Below are 16,743 nucleotides of genomic sequence, written 5' to 3' on the forward strand. Positions count from 1 at the left end.
TTGTCGACAGCAGCAATAGGGGACACCCATTAAGAAGCATCGATGCGCTCGATGATGTCAAGGCTCATTAACCTCTGAAGCTCCTTTGAGACTGGTGAACGGAGAGAATATGGCAGACAGCGAAGCTTGAAACTACAGGCTGCACGCGTTGCCGCGCCTTGATGCGATGGATGAACCCCTTAGCAAGACCCAACTCCGGACTGAAAAGCGAACTGAAGTCATGTGCTAAGGCTGGCAGCAGATCTTTGTTGCGGGGCTGCTCGCCTGAAGGTGTGGAAATGGAACGGGATAGCGGTCCATTGACAGTCGGCAGCGGATCAACGGACGTGTGCAAGCATTTAAGAGCAGAATCCTCAATGCGAAGATCCAAGGCTTGAATGCCATCAAAACCGATCAGACAAGTTCCTCAGTGAACAACATAAAAACGTAGTGAAGCTGTGCGGCTTCTAAAATGAACGTCTGCCTGGAAACAACCTAGCACGGAAATCGGCCGTTGAAAGTAGTCGAAAAGAGTTACACGCGGAGCAGGCAGGAGTGGACTGCTCTGAAAATATCGACTGTATTCTTGCTCTGACAGATTTGAAACAGACGGCCCTGAATCGACACGAAATGTCAAAGTGACATTCGCGACTTGCACTTGAATATGAATTCCGCTACGTGCGGAACGTTGCAAAGTCAAAACCTGCTCAGCACTGCTACATGACGAAACATCTTCATGTAACTCAACTTCACGAACTCGGTCTTGCATTTGAGTTCGTTTGCGGTTGCATACTTTTTGAAAGTGGCTCTTGAGACCGCAAAATGATCAAGTCTTTCCATGCGCTGGCCACTGCGGCGCTGATGCGAAGTGGTCCTGCGAGCCGCATCGGAAACAATGTGTTGAACCGGAGCAGCTACTCCGTTCTCGGTTCCGCTCACGGAGGCGGTTCGGCTGCGGCACACGTGAGCTGCCCGCGCCCCTCGCTAACGTCTGCTGAAAGGGAGCTGCTGGCTGCGCATTTCTTTTTTTCGAATGATTCGAGGATGGTTTACGGCGCTGCCGCAATGAAATTGCCTCGACTGAAGCAGAAAGCGCCTTCAGTTTTTCCGCTGCTTGCTCAAACTGAAGTGCAATTCGAACTGAATCCTCGAAAGACAGTGTGGAACCCTCGAGCAGTAACCGCTCACATACGAGGTTGGAACCTACGCCAGCAGCGAATTGATTCCGCAGAGCATCATATAGCGAAGCAAACGAACAATGTGCGGCTAGCTCCCGTAGAGCGACAACAAAGTCATGAACGGACTCGCCTGTGTTTTGGCTGCGGCGGTGAAAACGATGGCGCTCGACGATAACGTTGCAAGACGTCGAAAACCGCTGCTGTAATGCGGCGAGTGGAGAGTCGTATTCGTCAGGAGCGGCAGACTTGTCATGGTCGAGGGCTGCGGCGGTTGGCGCTGACGGTGCTGCTGCTGCGCTGGTCCCTGCATGTAACGTCTGATAAACACGCCGGCCCTCCGCCCCCAAGCAATGCAAAAGAATAGCCTTGCGTTGCTCTGGTTTGAATGCGGCGGCTCCGGATTCCACCAAGTACAAGCTGAACATCTGCTCCCATTGCTCCCATGGCAATGGCGGACGGCCGGGCGTCGGAAGGAAGAACGGTGGCGGAGCAAGCCCGGTGAAGTTCATGGCGGCGGTTCCGGACGGTGCGGCGGGGTTGGGGTAGGTAGGAATAGGTTCACAGCATCCTCGTCGCCAGTGTGATGTTTTCGAAGGTGGAAGCAGCTTCCAGCCGTCCCGTACGAACAAGCCCATTTATTCACACATACACACATATATATAACGAAAACAGAAACGCCCCTGTGGAATAAAGAATTCAAACCGAAATCGAAACTGAATATAACAATAAGGCTCTTGCTTCCCGTAATTAGCGTGTGCTTTCGGTGACAGGAAATTGTTTGACAGAGAAAAACGCGTTGCTCGATCTTAATAAACACTAACATCGACCACAGCATATTCCAACTTTCCCGCAATCAAACATTTTGGACCGTAATCCACTCTAATTAAACAGAATGCGATGCAATAAACCCTTGATCCTTTTTTTTGCGGGAGGCCTCGCTTGAAACCACGATGCAAATATTGAAGTAACACCTCAGTATGAAACGAAAATTAATTACCGTTACCGGAAAAGCTCTTCAAAAGTCATCTCGGTGCCCTAGTGCATTTAGAGTAACTTGTACAGCTGCCCTGATTTTTAACAATATAGAGCTAGCGCAGACCAAATTGCTGGTCAGCGCCTTATAACGGTGATAAGCGGGCAACACGGCTAGAGTTTGTGCACGCGTACAAAGGTATAGCGTCGTCTGCTACGCTGTTCCGATCATGAGCACACACGCCTTGCCACATTATCTGTTCGCGAAAACCCGAAGGGCAGTAGAGCACATGCGCACGAATAACATGCAACACTTAGACGTTATTTTCTTCCTTTTTCTGCTACGAGTGGACTGGAGAAGCAGAGTTAAGATCAGAAAAAAATAAAAAAAAAGTAACCTTCTGATTTGAGCAGCCCTCTGTGAGGTGGAAGCACGGTAAAAGAGGCACAAGCAAAGCACGTGTGCTCTATTGTACGCCGCTTTCTTTTGTTTTTGTATTTTTTCTGCTTTTTTCTTTTGTGTATAGATATTGTGGCAGGGCGTGTGTCGTCGTGATCGGAACAGCTTACTAGATGACGCCTTACCTCCTTGCGCGTGCGCGAACTCTCGCCATGTTGGACGCTTATCGCCGTAGTGAGGCGCTGACCAGCAGTTTGGTCGAGGCTCGCGCTATATTGTTAAAAATCAGGACGGCTTTACGTTTATAGGAAAATGTACGCAACATCAAGAATTTTATTGTTGACAAGCCGCGGTATGCACATTTAAAAAGTTTTAAGTTTTTGTTGGCAAAGCTTTTGAACTGTCTGGCAACTGTTATTTAAGCTTTTATCGTCTTCGTAACAATGAGTGCATGCGTACAAGTTTAGCTGTGATACGTTTTTATCACGTATGATTTAGATACCGCCGGCGCTCAAAGAGAGCAAACCGGAGCAACGGAGGAGCACCAGTTTACATTTTTTGCAGATGCACCTACATTAATGAGTTAGATTGACAGTTGAAAGACATTCCTTACGGCAGTCACAGAAAATACTTGTTTACCTTTTAGAACAACTGGAAAATATAAGCTTATTCTATTGCAGAACACAAATGTTGGGATCTAGCCAGGAACAATGCGGCCTGTAACCGAATCAATTCAACAGATAGTAGGTACTGTCATAGACTTTTTTACTGCTGCAACCACCGCGTCGTAGCAAGCGACTGAGGCATGCGCGATGCAGCTCGTGGACCACACCTCTTGCAGCATCCCTGGCACACTCGTCAGGCTGTGAACAAGACAGCGTGCCTAGCTAATTTTACGTTAGAATGAGAATCGTATATGCTTCAAAGCGCGGTGTTTGTTAACCAACTGATGTTTCGCTACATTCGGCTTTAGATGTGAATAGATGTTTTAGTGCCTGTATACTGAAGATCACCTGGTCACGTTGAACGAGAGTTTCGTTTCAATTCTTGTAAACTCTTCCTTCTCAACAGATGATTTTAAAGGTGCCGCAAGCGAGATCTACTGTGCTTCGTATCTGCTGAAAACTACCATGGCCTGAGCTTTCCGATGTCATTAATTCGCTTTATGGAGCTCCATACAATAAGGCGATACATTACGTATATGCCCTCCTAGAAAGCGATGCTTGTTCTGAATGTTTAGGTCGTTGTCTTAACATGTCAGCTTGAACACTCGCCTTTCTAAGGCAATTGCTGCAGCTGAATGGCATGGCCAGTTAAAATGCTGTAATTCATATAAACTGCTTCAAGAGTCTTCCGCACTGCAAAAGAGAAATTATGTACACCTCTTCATGAAATGGAAATTCGTTGTTTTGTGAAATTTCGTAATCAAACTGCATGCTTTCGCATTTTACACACTTAGCGCTGGTATCCTATGTAGATTCAATTGCATCAAATTTCGCGAATGCTTGTAGGGCAAGCAAAACATTTTCTGTATACTTATGGCCCCCTAGAGACCAAAAAAGACAAAGAAAAAATCTAAGACCACGTATAAAATTCCAAGAATCTATCGTGATCCTTCAGAATACACCCTTTATCCGCAGTAATTCACATTAATGTTGTTTTATACCCTTATTTTTATCACAATCCCCATATTGTTCCTTTAATCCTCAGCAATCCACGATAACCCTCCTCTTGCGTCATAATCCAGTGTCATCTAGGTTTATTTCTCCGGAGTTCATCATAATCCAAGTAATCCTCTATTATAGAACACAATCCAGCGCAATCAATCTTACTGCAACTTAATCCACCATAATCCTCCTTCAGATCACGACGCTGCTTTTCAACAAGTATCAAAAATGTCTGCGTTCTGGATGTCTATGCTTGTCACAAACCCCCGCCTTTACGGTCAAAAGAGGTGCGGGATCCCCTTTACGATTTCCCGTCGTTCCTCTATGAGGGTTGTGAACACATTTAAAAGTTAGGCCGGTCAACCCGTGAAGCACGTGTGTCGGTGTGTGATTGAGGAATAAGTAAAATAGGTCACTTTCTTTTACAAACAATTGAAGGTTTATAACTAGCAGACCAAAATTACAGTGATAATAATAGAGTACAATGAAAGAGAATACAACGCCACGACAAGATATTGATAAAGACGAAGAAATAAATGATAAGAGAAAAAAAAAATAACCCGACAATGAACAAAACACTGTGATAAAAATATGAAGACTATAAAGATAATAAAGCAGGTATTTCAGATCTTATAAGTATGAGCAAAAAGTTACATAAGAACACAGCGTAAAATACTACTAAGTCAGGTCAAAAGTTAACAAAGCGAAAATAATGTTCGATTGAACAACAGTCCGTGGCGAATGAAATTCTCACGTCTTCTTGTTTGCTGAGGCGTCGAAGGCTGTGTTGCTCGGTAGCGGCGGCCGTACAGGTGCAGAGGACGATGCGTCGATCGCGGGCCCGAAGAAACACAATACGCTTTCGGAGCACCGCGGAGTGGCCGGAAGTTTGAATCTTCCCAAACGCACTGGTGAGGGCGTGCTGCTGTCGGTTATTTTATACCCTCGGCCGACTATGCAGCAGCCGCGTCAAGGACAGGCGGTCGCTGCCCCATCGGCTTGTCGAATCTTGTCCAGAGGAGCGACGGAGTCCCGTGAATTTCGCTCTATATTCCAGCCATAAGCTCCCGCATCTTCCGCTGTATAATAGGTGAAGCAGCTTGTGACAATGCTGGACTGCGGGAAGTCGAACAGAATGTTACACTTCAAATTGGCTGGTGCCGACTTCAAACGTGCCCCCTGGTCCACCCATAAGATGATTGCCGCCTACGCTAAAGCCGACCGCGACCCTTCAAGCTAGGAAAAGGAGCCTGTAAGCTGCGTAATAAAAATTGAAATGATTACGGAATATGAAATGCAAGACAACACAACAACATCGCGCTAGCAAAATCTGAACCGACGACCTTCCAGAGACAAATTATTTGGCCTGTCATGCCGACATTCAGTTTACTCAAGCTCTATTCACAACTTAAGAGGCAAGTGACGCTGCAGTCATCAGTGGTGCCTTCTGTAGATGGCTCTGAGCGGTACCTCCGCTAAATTTGACGCCCCTTCTTTGCGAGGCATCCCATTGCCAGGATCCTCAGCACACAATTGACGAATGACGCCTAGAGTAAACAATGTCGGGTCCTCTCACTGAACTGCAGAACTGTACCAGCGATTATTGATTTTTTCACGCCCGGAAGGTTTTTCGTAGCGGCTGCCGATGCCAACAAGTGTTCCTGACATGTAAACGGCGGATATACGACGGAGCCATCATCCTTTGCCCTGCTACTTTAGGCTTCGTAATATTGAATTCCGCAAATTCTCTTGGGTGCGTGTTGAAGTCTTGAAGGAAACACATGTTGCACAATGACGTCTGCATTGTGCAACCCGGAAAAGAAACGATGCTTATCTCAAATACCGTGCCCATAATCATAGTAAGCTGCATAAATCCCCAAATTAGCACGATTACCTACGAAAAAATACTGTGGTACATTGAAGGTACAAATACGTATAATCCAAAATGAACACATTTTGACAAAATAAGGTCGCCGGATAAGAATAACATCGCTTTTGATTTAGCCCTTGAAGTAGATCCGGAGGGTGAACTCAGGTCAATTGCCAAATATTCTTAGTACCAAAGCTGCCAATGAGTATAGTTTTTATGAGTAGATAAAGAAGTGATGTTAGTGTAGACGTGATTTAGTGTAGCGCAGTGATGTCAGTGCTAGTGTAGGTGCTATTGTATGAATACATGCAGAAGTGACGTTAGTGCAGACAAGCTCTACTCACGGATTCCCACCTTCGAAAAGCGGCGTCATGTCTTCATTTCAATAGCTAGGACTGTTCCCTGCTTCGATCAAGTTTTGTAAAGCGAATTCGCTCAATATTGTTTGGTCATGCCCATTGAAAAAACAAAAGATATTATTTTTTGAAACGCGTGCCCTCTGACACGGTTTATTCAATTATATATTGTCACGCGCCTTCGTAGAACGTCGACGGAAGATGAAGAAGAGCGGTCGGGTAGATCGGTGAAGAAGAAAGAAGAGCAAGGACAGAGGAACGTTTGTACGCTTCGCCGCAGTCCTCTTTGTACCGATCCCTGTAAATAAACCCCCCGTGCGTACAAAGCACGTAACATCTTGGTGGAGGTGCTGGGTAGCGACCACGGAGCGTTTCATTTACCGAAGAAGCCGTAGACTTGCTGGCCTACCACCAATGCCATCAGATATGGCTGAAGACGGCAGTACCGAGCAGCTAGGACCATCCACGGCGAACAACTGGCCCCATTATCGAGAGCCGCGTACTTTTTCCGGAAAACCTGAGGAGGACGTTGATGAGTGGCTAAAGCACTACGAAAGAGTGAGTAAATACAATCACTGGACCGCCGCTACTAAGCTGGCTAATGTGATGTTCTTCCTTGCCGCCACTGCCTTTGACTGGTTCGATAATCACGAGGATTCATTAAGTACATGGGCTATCTTTACAAGCGAAATAAGAAAAATTTTGGAGATGAACCTGCAAAGAAGAAGCGCGCTGAACAAACTTTGATTCACCGGGCGCAAGTACCCGGAGAAACTTGTACTGCATATATCGAAGCCATCTTAAAGCTATGCAGACTCGTCAACCCCACTATGCTTGAAGAAGACAAAGTCGGTCACCTCCTGAAAGGAATAGCGGAAGACGTTTATAATTTTCTTATTAGCAAAGAGAACCTGAGCCCCACCGCTGATGTTATAAAGCATTGTAGAACATTTGAGGCTCTCAAGCTGCGACGAATTACACCTAAATTTGGAAAACTGGCCGATGTCACCTCTGTAGCCAGTGTTGAAGCCTCTCCTTCAGTTTCCATGGCTGATATGATACGAGAGATTGTACGCGAGGAATTGTCGAGATCTAGGGACGCCATCTGTAGTGAAGAATATGTGCGGCAGAGTTGTGCACCGCAGGCAAATGTTGCCGCCCTGTCCACTCCGTGGGTTCAACCTAGCGGCGCTTCGCATATGGACGATCAGCGCAGCTGTACTCAACGTTATGACCACTAGCCGATGGAAAAGAGGCCCACCTACTCTGAAAATGTGGTTCGTCAGCAGCGAGAGCCTCGCTACAACCAACGTCGCGACTTTGTTAGTGAGGACTCTTATGCTGATCGCTTGCGCCCTCAACCTGTGTGCTACAGGTGTGGCATTGCGGGGCATATCGCTAGATACTGCCGCCGTCGTTTTCCAACTGTCCAAGATTACCGACCCCACGCGAACTTTCACGGACGGCTGCACACCGAACAACAGCGATCCCCGACTATGCCTACTGGGGACTCACACCATTCGACATATTTGCGGAATTCATCTCCTGCATCTGATCGTAGTGTGACGCCGCCACCCCAGCGCCCTGGCAGGTCACCTTCCCCTCAACGTCGTTCTACCCCTTCGCCTCCGGGAAACTAGGGAGCGCGGCCGATGGAGGTGAGGCCGCCGGCGAGTCGATGACGTCCATACCTCTGCCCGTGTTTATGTTAAAGAACAAATTGGAAATGTTTGTTGATGGTGTGAAAACAATGGCTCTTGTGGACACTGGTGCTACAGTATCTGTTATGAGTTTGAGTTTTAAGAACCGTTTAGGTAGAAAAGTAATATTCAGTGGTGACCTTGCAGTGTTATTCCGTGGTGTCGGTGGTGAACCTTTAGTTCCACTTGGTGTGTGTGCTTCGGATGTTGTTATTGGCGGTCTCAAGTTTAGAGTAGACATTGCAGTACTGCCTCGGTCTACGCATAATGGGATTCTTGGGATTGATTTTCTTCAAAAGTGTGGTGCAACTTTAGACTGTGGTACGGGAGAGATTGCTTTGAATCCTTCACTACTTTCGGTTCTTGTGGATGACTCGACACCTGAATTTGGAGCATTTGCTGTGGAAGAAGACACAATTGTGCCAGCGTTATCTGCAGCATTCGTGCGGGTTTTCTCTATTCGGAACCAGTGAGAATCTTCTGAGGCTATAGTAGAACCTACGAGTTCAGATATGTGGCGCAAACAAAGACAAACACAGGAGAAGATCCACAACACACGCGCACACTACCAACTGTAATAAGAACCGGAAAACACTTCCTCTTCTACACTCAGGCACGTCTCAACTTCCTCTTCTTCTCATCTTCCTCTTCTTTGCCAAGGGGAAAATGGCACTCTCTTCCTCGCAGACCATAACCTTGTCCAAACATGGCGGTGACCAATCTCTTCTTCCTCTTCTTCTATTCTTCCTCTTCTTTACCAAGGGGATAGTGACACTTTCTTCCTCTCAGCCCAAAAAACATCGACCAAACATGACAGTCACAAATTCTATACTGTCTTGTAAAACCACACCACTGCATTGCCCAGTAACTCCTACCACACTGGACAGGCAAATATCACCACATAGACACAAATCATACACTAAAAACACCACCACACAAATACAGCAAATACAGTAGGACATGTCCATCTACACCCCATAACTTAAGTAGTCCCTATCAATTGAGAAACTATATCTTGCCAACATCTAAGAAGCCACGAGGCCCATGTACTTAAGGGGAAAAAAAATTCTGCAAACTCCCATGGCCCCAAAAACGTAAGATGAGTCCAAGAATAACAACTTTAGGCCAAGAATAACAGCTTGAGGCCCGATAATAATCTCGTTCTTTGCATAACTCAAGAGGATTGCTCAATAAAATTAAATTCTTTTCTACGTAAACTCAACGAAGCTTCACTAATGCATCTTTTATTTTTCTTCTGTATCCAATACGCCTCTAAAATTTCGCGTGCCATCTTATCCCGACTCTTGCCTTTATGTCGGGTGGGGGTGATTTATGAGGTTCCTCTGGCGTGCGGTAATCTATATATTGGGCAAACAGGGAGATGTATTAATGATAGAATGAGGGAACATGAGAAGTCCATAGAAAATGGCAAAGGGTCAAATTTAGCCTTGCACTGCCAAATGTGCAAGTGTGAGCCGTTGTTTAGTAGGTTAAACATATTAGGCAAGAGTCGGGATAAGATGGCACGCGAAATTTTAGAGGCGTATTGGATACACAAGAAAAATGAAAGATGCATTAGTGAAGCTTCGTTGAGTTTACGTAGAAAAGAATTTAATTTTATTGAGCAATCCTCTTGAGTTATGCAAAGAACGAGATTATTATCGTGCCTCAAGCTGTTATTCTTGGCCTAAAGTTGTTATTCTTGGACTCATCTTACGTTTTTGGGGCCATGGGAGTTTGCAGAATTTTTTTCCCCTTAAGTACATGGGCCTCGTGGCTTCTTAGATGTTGGCAAGATATAGTTTCTCAATTGATAGGGACTACTTAAGTTATGGGGTGTAGATGGACATGTCCTACTGTATTTGCTGTATTTGTGTGGTGGTGTTTTTAGTGTATGATTTGTGACTATGTGGTGATATTTGCCTGTCCAGTGTGGTAGGAGTTACTGGGCAATGCAGTGGTGTGGATTTACAAGACAGTATAGAATTTGTGACTGTCATGTTTGGTCGATGTTTTTTGGGCTGAGAGGAAGAAAGTGTCACTATCCCCTTGGTAAAGAAGAGGAAGAATAGAAGAAGAGGAAGAAGAGATTGGTCACCGCCATGTTTGGACAAGGTTATGGTCTGCGAGGAAGAGAGTGCCATTTTCCCCTTGGCAAAGAAGAGGAAGATGAGAAGAAGAGGAAGTTGAGACGTGCCTGAATGTAGAAGAGGAAGTGTTTTCCGGTTCTTCTTACAGTTGGTAGTGTGCGCGTGTGTTGTGGATCTTCTCCTGTGTTTGTCTTTGTTTGCGCCACATATCTGAATACGATGATGCACCAACTAGCCTCTCAAGCCGTTATTTTGAGAACCTACGAGATTCACCTGCTCTAAAAAAAGTATTCTCGTGCCTCATTGCGTCATTCCTGTGACTAAAGGCCGCACTGAGCTATGGACAGTGAACCACTGTCCATAGCTCAGTGCCAACTGTGTTGCCTCGGGGCCTAAAACTCGCCCGTTTTGAGGAAGGCATATCCGGTTCCGTCGCGGCGTTAAACAGCTCTGTCACTGAGCAGCAGGTGCGACCAGGCATGGAGACCCAAGTTACGGCTATGATTAGTAAGTCTCTTTCTACAACTGAGCGTCATTCTAGTGGAACTACTACTGAAGCACATGACAGTCTTCGACTTTGCCAAGGATGACTCAATGTCACTGCCTACCAGTCGTATTCATGACACGATCAACACTGGGTCCGCCCCTCCAATACGTCAGAAGCCCTATCGAGTCTCAGCAACTGAACGTAAGGTAATAGATGAGCAAGTTCAAGACATGCTAAACCGCGGCATTATTCGAGAGTCCTGTAGTCCTTGGGCAGCTCCAGTTATCCTTGTTAAAAAGAAAGATGGCACATGGAGGTTTTGTGTTGACTACCGCCGTTTAAATTCAGTCACGAAGAAAGATGTCTACCCGCTTCCACGTATAGATGACGCAATTGACTGTCTACACTCAGCTTCATACTTTTCTTCTATTGACTTGAGATCCGGTTACTGGCAAATCCCCATGCACATTGCAGATAAAGAAAAAACGGCATTCGTAACACCAGACGGACTTCACGAATTTAACGTTATGCCTTTTGGATTATGTAATGCACCTGCCACATTCGAGCGGTTCATGGATACAATTCTACGCGGACTAAAGTGGCAAATTTGTTTATGTTATTTGGACGACGTAGTAATTTTTGGCAAAACATTTAATGAGCACAACAGCCGTCTGGATAACGTACTTAATTGCATGGAACGAGCTGGTCTTGTACTAAATGCAAAGAAATGTAATTATGGCGATCGTGAAACAATTGTCGTCGGTCACTTAACTGACAAAGAAGGTGTTCGACCAGATCCCAAGAAAATTAAAGCTGTCAAAAGTTTTACCGTGCCCAAATCAGTAAAAGAGCTGCAGAGCTTTTTGGGGCTATGCTCGTACTTTCGACGCTTTATACCAAGGTTTGCAGACATCGCTTACCCACTTACGAGTCTACTGCATAAAGATAGACCATTCAATTGGACCAGCGAATGTGATTCAGCTTTCCGTCATCTGAAGTTTCTTTTGACCTCGGGCCCAATCCTCAGCCACTTCTGCCCATCAGCTCAAATTGAAGTACACACTGACGCAAGTGGTATCGGTATCGGCGCTGTACTTATACAACGCCATGGACGCGATCAGCACGTGATAGCGTATGCCAACCGCTCGTTGAGTAAATGTGAAAGAAATTACACGGTTACGGAGCAAGAATGTCTAGCCGTTGTTTTCGCTGTACAGCGCTTTCGTTCCTACCTGTACGGGAATGCTTTCACGATTGTGATCGACCACCATTCCCTTTGCTGGCTCGTGAGTCTCCGTGACCCTTGTGGGCGGCTCGCTCGGTGGGCTTTACGCCTACAAGAGTTTAATTTTACTGTGCTGCATAAAAGCGGCCATAAACACTCAGATGCTGACTGTCTTTCGCATTTGCCGCTTCAAACGACTGATAATGACTCAGACAATTTCGATGAATATTTGGCTCCAATTTCACAAACCTTCCCCGATCTCCGAGTTTTCCGAACCGAGCAACGCAAAGACAAAACATTAGCTTCACTGTTTGATTCCGCCAACGATCCTATGAAGAACACATTTAGCATTTGCGAAGGAGTGCTTTACAAGAAAAATTTCGCCTCTGGGGGAGCACGTATGCTTCATGTCGTTCCGGAAAGCCTACGTATCACAGTTCTAGAAATGACGCATGATGACGCCACGTCTGGTCACCTGGGAGTGGCCCGAACACTCCACCGCACACAGCAGCGATTTTACTGGCCGAAGATGCGTTTAACGATCAAGCGATATGTAGCCAGCTGTGTGCAATGTCAGCGCTTTAAGCTGTCGACTTCAAGCCCACATGGAAAACTGCAGCCAGTCACACCTCCAACAGCCCCGTTTGAGCAAGTTGGCATTGACCTTCTTGAACCTTTTCCACGGTCCTCTAAAGGAAACAGATGAATTCTTGTGTGCGTTGATTATTTAACCCTCTACTGTGAGACAGCTGCGATACCATCCGCTACTGCGTCTGAAGTATCAAATTTCTTACTTCGACTCGTCATTCTTCGGCACGGCCCTCCTGCAGTCATCATTAGTGACCCTGGACGCCAATTCACAGCGGACATTGTCGAAAAGCTTCTTCGCCTCAGCGCCTGCAGTTTTCGCCACTCCACGCCATATCATCCAAACGAGAACAGTAGACGACGAAGCCGATGTGAGCGGACGCGCTTCGCTTCGGCTCCAATTTAGATAAGCTTCTGGCCGGAATCAATTGCCCCATTCCGCATATGTTGGTGCATTCTGCAAGATCTCCCTGAGCAGGATCTGTGGAGGCAAGTCTGTTGTCCGTGAGTGCCTTCTTTGGCTGTCCGTGGATTGTGAACTGCCAAGCGGACATTGCGGAGCTAACCCTAGCTCCGGGTTATGATCCTTACGCCGCTTAGTCATGACCACGATGACCAAGAGTGTGATGAAGGGGAGCACGCAGGTCGACGCCAGCCACGCTGTCGCGTCCGGCGTCATGCCATGCTTCTTCGCAAGCAGCTATCGGAAGCCACTGACGAGGAAGGGCAGTCCACGCAGATGAATAAGGGCCCATCCACTCACGGTCACGGCGGTAGTGATGAGGCGGAAGGTGGCCGTGACCAGACATCGTCCACCGTCGCCAGCGGAAGGCCGTCGGACAATTATGCGGAACACCTGGAAATAAAACTCGACATAGGCGGAGAACAACATCAAATCGAGGAGGCTTCGGGCGTCGATGATTTCTAGATCCCTGACGGGGGGCTCTTCACCGACGCCGAAGAGGCAAATACCAACCAGACAGAGGACATAGACGACTGTCCATCGACGTCCTCGGACTCCGAAGGATCGTTTAGACCCAGGAGTGGACCTAAGCAGACATCGGCTCAAGGTCAGGCGAATATTCAAGAGACGAACGAATTTCCTGCCGCGTCGCCGGTCAATATGAGCCCCGGACTAGGGGAGGCAGTGAACGAAGCCATGGAGGCCTCACCACCGCAGCGGGACTGCGAGGCCGATATCTACCCACTGCAAGACGAAAATGCGGAGCGTTGGACGCTTGTTTCTTCCAAACGGCGCCCAAGAATTGAAGGCTCGAAGTTCGCTGTGCCCCATAGCGACGTCATTTTGCAGCCAAGCGGGTCCCGGAAGGAAACAAGAAACGAGATAGCGCCGAAAGCTGCAGCTGGCAGAGCAGTGGCGCACGCGAATGGTGTGACGCGCTCTATATCAAAACATATGGCGGGAGCGCAGCGGCGAATAAGGCCACGTCCGCCGCCGCTACCGAAGGATGATATCAAGATCATCTACCGCCCGAAGGGAGGTATAAAAATCAGCGAAATCCGTGTCGACCAGGCAACGCAAGCCCTCGTCGCGGCCAGCAGAGGAAAGATCAAGGAACAAGACTTCATCATGAGACTCCGGCCCGGTTCGAACATCATGATTGCGAGCACGCCCGACCTGGACATCGCCGACGTGCTCAGGAAGATCGAAAAGCTCACTATAAATGACCAAACCTATGAAACCAACACCTATCTAGCCCTACCGGATGACCTCAAGCGTGCCGTCATCCACGGTGTTATGCCGGGGCAATCACCGGCCCTACTGAAATCGAGGCTCCGGCCTCGATCCCAAGGAGTGGAGATTCGCGAAGCGAGAATGCTGGGCAGGTCGGAAACGGCGCTCATAACTTTCGACGGCCCGTATATCCCGCAGTGGGTCATTTACCGTTCTGGAGAATTCAAGACCTACCCATATTGTCCTACCAGGCAGATCTGCTACGTATGCGGAAAGCAAGGCCACCGTTCGGACGTCTGTCCAACGCCGAACACCAAGCTCTGCAGGACGTGCGGCACATGCGACCCACCAGAAGGGCACCAGTGCAAGGCGAAATGCATGGTGTGTTAAGGCGACCACCTCACCAGAGAGTGCCGTCGACGCCCCAAGACTACTGACGAGCTCCGGGGCAGCACGACCGGCGTCCGGCAGTCCAGGCAACAACACTGGCAGCGGCAGCAGCAACAACTGCAGCAGCTGCAGTGGGAGCCCCAGCAGCAATTACTACAATTGCAGCAGCAGCAGCGGAACCGGAACCTGAGTCAAGAGCGCCGAACCAGGTGGCTGAGCTCGGAGCGGAACCATGGCCGCTCCTCGAGCCAAGGCCGTAGCATAGTGCAAGATCGCAGCCAGAGCCGATCCAGGGAGGACTCTTTCCCGCCGTCAAACCGGTCAACGGCCAAGCTGGAGCAGCAACAGCAGCAGTCGCACAAGCAACAACAGAAGAAGGGCGGCGTTAAGGTGAGCTGGGGAGCGGGCCGTCCAAACTCACTGTTTACGCACTCGGATCAAAAGAATTTTACGCGTAACTCGGAAGAGGTTAAAGCTCTAAGAGAGGAGAATGCATATCTCCGTAAAAAAGTCAATGACCTCATTAAAGAGATGCAGACTCAAAGAACAGGGCAGGTACCGTGGCCCCCGATCCCGCCGGCAGAAGTGCAACGACCCCCGTCCGCCTTAGACGTGAGCCCCGAGGAATTAAGAGCTTTCATGCGGCACGTGAAGAATTTCACGGTTCGCATCAAAGAAGAGTTTCGCCAAACTCCTGCAAGGTTAGATGCTATGTATGTCAAAACCAACCTATTAGAACAGAAAGTCACGTTAATAGAGCAAAAAGTTGTGTGGCAGGAACACGTCAAAAGCCAAAATACGCGACGAATAACAAACGAGGCCCAGGACAGGCTCATACAAGAGCGCCGTTTCGTCACTGAAGGCTCCAATCCGAACAACGCCCAAAGCCATGGCTAAACAAACACCACTAGAAATTTGGCAATGGAACTGCAGGGGGTACCTCCAAAAACAGGGACTCCTAATGCAGTTTCTACTCACGCAAGACTCCACACCCTATATAATAGCTTTACAGGAAACTAACACGACACCGACACTCAGGGGATATACGTGCTACGATACCGGACGCACGGCAACCCTGGTGAGCAAAAAGTTGGCAACCATAGCCCATGACCCGATTCCCAACACGAAAATTTAGCACTTAGTGATTGAAATTATTCCCAAAAAGAAGCACAAGGAAAAGAGTGTCTTTCTCGTAAACCTCGATCGCCCGCCTCGCCAGCGGGACGCGAATTTTCATAAACTCTTTCTAGGGGCCAGCAAACTTGCTAACAGCAACACGCTGCTAATTGTAGGTGACTTTAACGTTCGCGAACAGCAATGGGGATACCCCACAAATAATCAGAAAGGTATAGAGGTCGAGGATGCGGCGGAAGCGATCCAATGTACCCTCTTAACAGACGAAACTTAACCCACGCGCCTTGGCAATTCTGTCTGCCAGGATGCATGTCCGGACTTAACTTTTGCCAGGGGGGCGAAACATTCAACGTCGTAGAATCTGCTGGAGAATCTAGGCAGTGACCATTATATCTTGGAGATCACGATAACAGCCACCAACATCAAGCGCAAGCTCGGCACGGCCAAGGTCACCAACTGGCCGGCCTTCTGCAAGGCATGCACGGACCTGGAAGGGCGGATTACTTCCATAGATGATTGGTGTCCACAACTCAAAGACATCCAGAAGCAGTACACTCAGGAAGTGGATCGCACCGAGCAAACACCAGAGGTGAACCCTCGGCTCTTCAGGCTATGGGAGGCACGCCGAGGGCTCACCAAGCGCTGGAAGAAGCAGCACTTTAACAGGAAACTCAAGCTGTAGATTGCAGAAGTCACCAAGATAGCGGAGGAGTACGCAGCCCAACTGGCCGGGCAGAGCTGGCAGCAGTTCAGTAGCTCGCTGGACGGCACCCTGAGCACGGCCAAAACGTGCCGTATACTCAAGACTCTCCTCGACCCTATCCAAACCAGGGCCGAAAGCGGGAAAGCTATCCACAGACTCATCCACACCTTCGAGGGTACGGAGAAGGAACTGTTAGATAAAGTAAAAGAGAAATGATACGGCACGGCCTTGCCTGCAGCATACCCGAAACCACACTTGGGAAGACCGAACACCCACCTGGACAGGCCGATCACCGGGGAAGAAGTGTT

General features: G+C 48.0%; 1 protein-coding gene across 1 annotated transcript in view; it reads left to right on the forward strand.

The window, feature by feature from the left end:
• The first annotated feature begins 1,521 nt into the window (after window positions 1-1,521).
• LOC146200894 (cuticle protein 10.9-like) overlaps window positions 1,522-16,743 on the forward strand; it is a 31,768-nt gene continuing 16,546 nt past the window's right edge. Inside the window, exon 1 of the mRNA XM_084592986.1 lies at window positions 1,522-1,699. The gene's annotated coding sequence lies outside the window, so the exon portion shown is untranslated. The remainder of the gene's footprint in view (window positions 1,700-16,743) is intronic.

This window comes from Amblyomma maculatum, chromosome 2 (assembly GCF_055883805.1).
Source record: "Amblyomma maculatum isolate TAMU_Amacu chromosome 2, ASM5588380v1, whole genome shotgun sequence".
In the NCBI taxonomy this organism is placed as follows: Eukaryota; Metazoa; Arthropoda; class Arachnida; order Ixodida; family Ixodidae; genus Amblyomma; species Amblyomma maculatum.